Source organism: Aedes aegypti, chromosome 1, assembly GCF_002204515.2.
Source record: "Aedes aegypti strain LVP_AGWG chromosome 1, AaegL5.0 Primary Assembly, whole genome shotgun sequence".
NCBI lineage: Eukaryota > Metazoa > Arthropoda > Insecta > Diptera > Culicidae > Aedes > Aedes aegypti.
In genome coordinates, this window is record NC_035107.1 from 75,569,598 (window position 1) to 75,577,008 (window position 7,411).

Sequence of the window (7,411 nt, forward strand, 5' to 3'; positions counted from 1 at the left end):
GCCAAATATGGCCCGTGAGGCCATCACTAAGATCCTCAACTGGAACGCTTGCTCCCTCCGGAGCAAAAACCGAGAGCTGTCCGCCTTCCTAGACCAGGAAGGCATCGACATAGCCGTGATAACGGAGACGCACCTCAAGCCGGAAGTTAACATCTTCATCCCCGACTTCCGGCTCGTGCGGCTTGACCGGTGCGGATCCTAAGGTGGAGGCGTTGCGATTGCTCTGCGGAGGAAAATAAACTGCACCCTGCTGCCGAGCTTCCAGCTGAAATTCATTTAATTGGTGTTTTGGAGGAAACCTCCATCAAAGATCATCGCGGCGTAGCAAGCCAACATCAAAGACGGAAAATCGGCGGCCCTAAAGCAAGACCTTACCAAGCTGACACGGTGGCAGGGGCAGTTCATCTTGGCTGGCGACCTGAACGCAAGGCACGAGACCTGGAAAAACCCCCGGCGAAGCAGGAATGGCCTCATCCTGGAGGAAGGCCATTACACCATCCTGAGCCCGGATTCACCCACCCGCCTGAGCCGGTCCGGGGCCCATGCGACCATTGATGTCTTCCTGACCAACACGGGTGGCAACAGTTGGTTCCCTGGTCAACCGGCATCGGGTCACCCAGCGCAACTTCCACCGTATCGACTGGGGCCAATTCCAGCGGTGTGTCGACGCCAACATCCAGTACGAAGGTCCTCTGGCGTCCGTGGAAGATATCGACCGGCAGCTGCAGAGCGTCGAAGAGGCCATCTCCGTGGCCCGAGAGCAGCACCCTTTTTATCGATCGTGTTACCAAAGATCTCATTCGTTTACGGAACACCAAACGCTGGCAGTAAAAACGCACTGGTCTGCCTGCGTTAAAAAGCGAAGTCAATGCGCATATCCAAAATAACCAAGGCCAGAATAGTGGACCTCAGGAACGATGATTTTTCCAAAAGGATCCACTCCCTTCCAGATAGTGCTAGGCATTTCTGGAAAATGACCGAAATTCTTAAATCCAAACCCAGACCAATTCCACCGTTGATCCCATTAGACAACACCGACTCTAAGGATCGCTTAATAACCCCTGCGGAGAAGGCTGCAGCGATAGGTCGGCATTTCGTCAGCTCCCACAATCTAGGGCTAGACATTCCTAGCCCACACGAAGCTGCTGTTTCCGAACACGCAGCAAACCTACACCGATCTCCCAACGACTTCTCGGAGGAATTGGAGATCACTGCACGGGAAAAAAATCTGATCCCATTATCATGATTTACGAATCATGAAAATTATAAATTGCTCTTGGGACGAAATCATGATTCAGACTCATGATTTTTGAAGCTGAGCTACCACTATCATGATTCAGAGCAACCATTTTCATGAGCTCCAAATCATGACCATGAAAAGCGTTACGCACACGGTGCACCTGTCAAAACGTGTTTAGCAAAGCTTGTGCAAAGCATAGTTGGCTGCGCATTCACGGAAAAGTTGCCCTTTTTTTAAAAAAAAAAGTTCACTTTTATTGCCGGTTTCCTGCGCCGCTGTTGCTCTACTGTCGTTCCTGCTCTACTATTCCGTTTCTGCTCCGTTGATATCGAGCTATTCCGGCTCTGCAGAACTACCGGTAAGTGAAAAAAACGCATGCAATTCAATACAAATGCTGACAATTTTCCACCGTCTTCTCTGTTTAGCCGTTTCATTCTGTTCCTTTCCTGCCGTGGCTGTTGCCCGTTCCGGCTCCGCATTGAGGACAAATTCTTCCGGCTCCGCTCTACTAACTACCGGTAAGTGATACAAAATTAATCCATTTTTGCGCCTGTAATCGAAATCCATTTTGACCATTTTCCACCGTCTTCTCTTTTTAGCCGTTTTATTGTCCCAGTGCCACTGTCGCCATTCCCGCCGCGGCTGTTGCCGTCCAATAGGTGCATCCGTTCCGGCTCCGCATTGAGTGACCAGCTCCGCCCTACCAACTACCGGTAAGTGATACAAAATTAATGTATTTTTGCTCCTCTAATCGAAATCAAATATTGACCATTTTTCACCGTCTTCTCTTCCGTAATAAGCTCCCGATTTTGTTGCCGTTCCGGACGTTTCGTTTTCAGCCTTGGCTGGTTCCGCCCAGTAGGTGTTCCCGTTCCGACTTCCCCCACAACTACCGGTAAGTGTTACAAAATGAATCTATTTTTGCATCTGCAATGGAAATCAAATGCTGACCACTTTCCACCGCCTTCTAATTCGTAATTAGCTTCCATTTCCATTGCTGTTTTGGGTGCCCCATTCCCACTCCTACTATCCTGTCCATAATCAAATAGTCGACGTAAGCACTACTGTAGTTTTCAACACAATCTCTGTTGTCTAGCAACAAATAATACAAATTTAAATATTTTTATCAGGCAGACATTCAATCTGCCGCTCCACACATAATTGTCCCATGTTAGTTTTTGACTCTTTCTTTCTGTCTCGACGTTCCTACTAAAATTTGGCCTGCCTCTTCAACTCAGTGTTCCTTTAGCACTTCATAGTAATTAATTGAAGAGATTTCTTTGCCTGCCATTGCACGAATAATTATTGTACATTGTGTGGCAAGCACAATGATAATCTATGCCCAGGGTGTCCCATAGGGCAGGGGTTCCCAAACTTTTTGTAATCACGGCGCCCTTTGACATTTTTTATCAGAAGCGCGGCGCACTATTATCATTTTATACAAAAACATAAATATTTTCGACAAAGTTTCTGCCAGACTTTTCATGCTAGAACAAAATCTACTTTTGCAAAAAGTACATTCTTTAATAATTCAATAAAATTATTGATATGAAAAACAATTGCACATTTTTTTTACAAAAATAGGAATCTGCAAAAAATATTAAATTATATTTTGAACTATCACAGTTTCTGGTGTTTCTGGATCCTGTAGTGAACTTTAAATTCTTGCTAAATTTGCGCCGCTTGTATTGTAAAAGCATAAAAATAGAAAAAACGACAAATTTTGATCGAAGCAGGATTTAAAAAAAATCGTCAAAGGATTCCTTTCAATTCGAGGCTATAAAAATGTCTTTACATTTGCGAAAGATTTTAACGTGGTTAACATTTTTGCATCAGAATAAGAAATAAGAAAAGTTAAATTGTTTCTCCCAGTGTTGTGAAACCCCCTTCTCGATATAACTAAGCGACTTTAATTTTGATAAGGAGAATAAAAATTATGGCATTTTCCAGGTTAGTTTACTTTTTGACATATGATCGCAGAAATGAGCCAGCCTAGGGCTGCAATTCTCTTAAACAATTAATAACATAAGTTCTTCCGTTTCTATGAAAATGTGTAGTATAACACAGGTAAACAGAGGAAGAGCAAGCAAGCAAGATGAAAAAATCATAGTGGAGCTTTTAACAACACAATGTAACTCCATCCAGCCTGAAGATCTGTTTGTTACTGAGATCCCTACCAGCAAGGTTGTGACTATAGCGTAATAACAATTTGATATCATTTATATAGGATGTTGTTTCAGAACTTCATCAATATATAAACTCTGAGAAAGTTCTAACTAATCCTACAGAAAACTCTATTACAGTAGACGTTCGGTCGGTGCAAACGGTTTAACTGCAATGCTTTTTAACTGCAAGTCCGGTAACTGCAACAATTCTCCAGTTATCGCACCACCAAACGTCAAAATGGTGCGCCATGTTAGCCCTTGTTAGCCCAAATGAACAGTCGAATGAATTTCACGTTCATTTTACGTCAGTTGATGGGTTGTTGACGTTTGTCAGTCGTTGCAGTTATCGAATTTCGTTCGCTAAGTGAAACGTAAACATGTTGCAGTTACCGAACGTCTACTGTATATACCTTTACAATGTTTGTCAACATAAATTTGGAACATGGAATTTGAAAAACTTTGAACATAGATATTAATTTTTTTTTTTTTTTTTTTTTTTTTTTTTTTTTTTTTTTTTTTTTTTTTTTTTAATTTCTTTATTAGTATCATTCCAAACATTACATTCATTATTTCTTATATCTAGGTGTTCTGTGTTATTAGACAACACTATCATCCTAATTTGGTAAAACAAATCTAAGATTTTATTAACATTTTGTTAACAACATATTACATTTCATTTGCCGTAGCAGTTCAGATTTTTTACAGGTGAGTTGATTTCACCTGCTTATAAGAGAAAAAAAAAAATGTTTTTAATATACTTAACCTAACTTAACCTAATCATATAACGCATTAATCGTGGCAATAGAAGATTGTAACGATTTTTGCCTGAAATTATTGATTATTTTATTTGACATTTGTTCCAATGTTTCAACATTGGATATCCTATGTAACTCATTGGTACTATACCAGGGAGGAAGCCTCAGAATCATTTTCAAAATTTTATTTTGAATTCTCTGCAGAGCTTTCTTCCTGGTATTACAACAGCTAGTCCATATTGGTACAGCATACAACATGGCTGGCCTGAAAATTTGTTTGAATATCAAAAGCTTGTTCTTAAGACAAAGTTTTGATTTTCTATTAATAAGGGGATAGAGACATTTTACATATTTTGTTACATTTGGCTTGAATGCCCTCAATGTGATTTTTGAAAGTTAAATTCTTATCTAGCATGAGTCCTAGATACTTAACTTAATCTGACCAATTTATTGGAACCCCTCTCATCGTGACAACATGTCTACTTGAAGGTTTCAAATAAAGAGCTTTTGGTTTATGTGGGAATATTATTAGTTGAGTTTTGGAAGCATTAGGAGAAATTTTCCATTTTTGCAAGTATGAAGAAAAAATATCCAAACTTTTTTGCAATCGACTACAGATGACACGCAGGCTTCTTTTTTTTTTTTTTTTTTGAACTGGTGAGCGATATCTCAAAGCTATCTTAATGTTTTCACTCCCAAAAAGTTGCATTCAACTTCTGTGGCGAGCAGCTTAATTGTTTTCTTTGTTCGATTTTCGTATTCAACTTTCGTCTGATGCTTTCGATCAATGTAATACAATTATAACATAAGTTGAGAAGGTTTGCCAGGTCTTACTTTTAATCGGCCCACGGCGCCCCTGAAAAAGATTTAAGGCGCCCCAGGGCGCCGCGGCGCACAGTTTGGGAAGCACTGAGCTAGAGGTTTTGTCTGTCATTTTTTGCAGACTAAACTACTGTGTGACGGTCTGATTAAGGACATGGTTTGTGAAATCTAAAAATGGCTATCACAATGACCGCCTCTCATTCTGCTCTAATTCCCATGATCATAAATCTGATCATCCAGCAGTCTATGAAGCTGAAAATATAACTCGTTGCTCGCTCACTCGCAGTAAACATTGTGGTACATTTTCAGATTGAGGCAGATTTTCAGATTTGTGCTCGAGAAAACGCGAGGCAAAATGCATAGTTTTGAAAGTAAACGCACTGAACCTTCACCTTAAGCTATTTGTGAGTACAACATTTATTTAAAACATATTTTGGGGTTTTGAGTTTAATTCATTTATTCTATTCTTTTCACTTGAAAAAAGATTATTTAAAAAAAAACGATCTTCCAGTTTAATTATCTATACCTTTTAGCAAATCCCGTGTGCTCTTTGGGAGCTCAATAATGGACGCCGGGATTTTGAACAGGTATGACTGAACAAAGAGCCACAGCGGTTTGCAGTCCGGAGTATATCGCAAATTTAGCACATAAGTGATATGCATACAAATGCATACAGCATGCACAATATTATCTGCGATATACTCCGCGCCGCCAAAAATAACCATCGTTGCTTTTGTTGAGTTGCTCGTGCCCACTGCGACAATTTGAGGTTGTAGCGATGATTCCCCAAATTTTTCGCGGAGATGGTTCAGTCGCCGCTCGATCTTCCCTTCTATATCACCTGCGTTCTGTATAAAAAAAGAAAAAGTAAATACGATATTAAATAATAAAGCATAAAACTATACTCAAAGACAACTTTGTTATGAAGTGCAGCTATAAATTATGTGGTACAATTGATATAATTGTGTTCTCATGAACACTAAGTTGAAGAGGCAGGCGAAGTTCCAGTGGGGACGTTTGAGACAGAAAGAAGAAGAAGAAGAAGAATGTGTAACATCCAGAATATGCAGATGGTCGATAATCATGATTTTCTGTGCTGATATTAACTACATTTATTAGGGCTTCTGTCACTATGAATACAAGGTATAGTTTTATTTGAAGCAAGTAAAAGTATATTCTTCTTCATCTTACTGGCTCGACGTTCCTTACTGGAACTTGGCCTGCCTCTTCAACTTGTGTAGAGAGTACTTTTACAGTAGTAGAGCACTTTAACAGTTATCAATTGATCGGCTTTATTTGCCTGCCTTTGCATGATTTGTACATTGTGTTTTTTTTTTTTACAAGGGGGAAATCTGCAAACAGATCCCCTGAGAAGATAACTCAGGGAATGCGGGGATGACGCACCAACGACGACCCGCTAAAACCAGCCTATGCACTGTGCATGAGCAATTCATTTAGAATTGCTCAAGTGGTGAACAGTGCATCGACATGACCCTTGGACTCAGACCCTCATCTCCCCGGAACCACCTTACGGTATTTCTTCGGGAAGGGACCAGTGCATATAGCACATCACGTGTAGCAGAAGTAGCCTAGGCAAACTGCTTCTCCTAGCCGACTTAAACAATGTTACAAGGGATCAGCCTCGGCAGGGCTAATCCTCTGCAGCCAACTCTTGGTCAGCGCGCCATAGACGCTGCAATTCTAACATAATGTGATTGACAGCCGTAGTTACTGCATTCCAGCACTCGGCATCCGCACACATTCTCTCTATAATATTGTCGGGGGACGTGTCCCCTCCGCATGTAGTGAGCATGCGACCTCTCACAACAATGAAACGGGGGCAATCGAACATGCTCCGTTGTTTCCTCCACACCAGCCCAATTGGGGCACGCATGAGATTATGAGTGCCTGAACCTACTGTCTATAGCAACCATGTCCTGCTGACAGAAACTGCGTCAGGAGGAAGTTCACTTCCCCATGGTTTCTTCCCTACCAATCTGACACATTTGGGACTAGACGATGGGTCCATCTACCCTTAGTGGAGTTATCCTATTCCTGCTGCCAGCTTCTGAGCGTTTCCTCTTTACACGTGTCGCGAACTCCTCTGGTACCCCTTTGATTGAAGCATTGAACATCTTCCTTGATGATGAGCCCGATGGGCGTCATCCCGGCTATGATGCACACGGCCTCTTTAGATACCGTCCGGTATGCACTTGCTACTCTTAAGCACATTATCCTGTACGTGCTTTCCAACCGCTTTAGGTTTCTGTTCGTTCTAAGCGCTTTTGACCAGATTGGTCCTCCATACCTTAGTATGGATAGCGCCACGCTTGCCAGCAGCTTGCGTTTGCTGGCAATTACAGCAGAGCTGTTAGACATCATCCTCGAAAGCGCCGCTATAGCCGTAGATGCCCTTTTACAGGCATATT

At 41.6% G+C, this 7,411-nt stretch overlaps 1 long non-coding RNA gene across 2 annotated transcripts; it reads left to right on the forward strand.

Moving 5' to 3' along the window:
- Positions 1 to 1,223: 1,223 nt before the first annotated feature.
- On the forward strand, positions 1,224 to 2,477 carry LOC110674438. Of its 2 annotated transcripts, XR_002498864.1 has the most exons (4): positions 1,224 to 1,598; positions 1,666 to 1,758; positions 1,840 to 1,953; positions 2,041 to 2,477. It is a non-coding gene; the product is annotated as an uncharacterized LOC110674438 (long non-coding RNA). The 2 variants fall into 2 exon arrangements; XR_002498865.1 differs by having other exon boundaries at positions 1,224 to 1,758.
- The last annotated feature ends 4,934 nt before the right edge of the window (positions 2,478 to 7,411 follow it).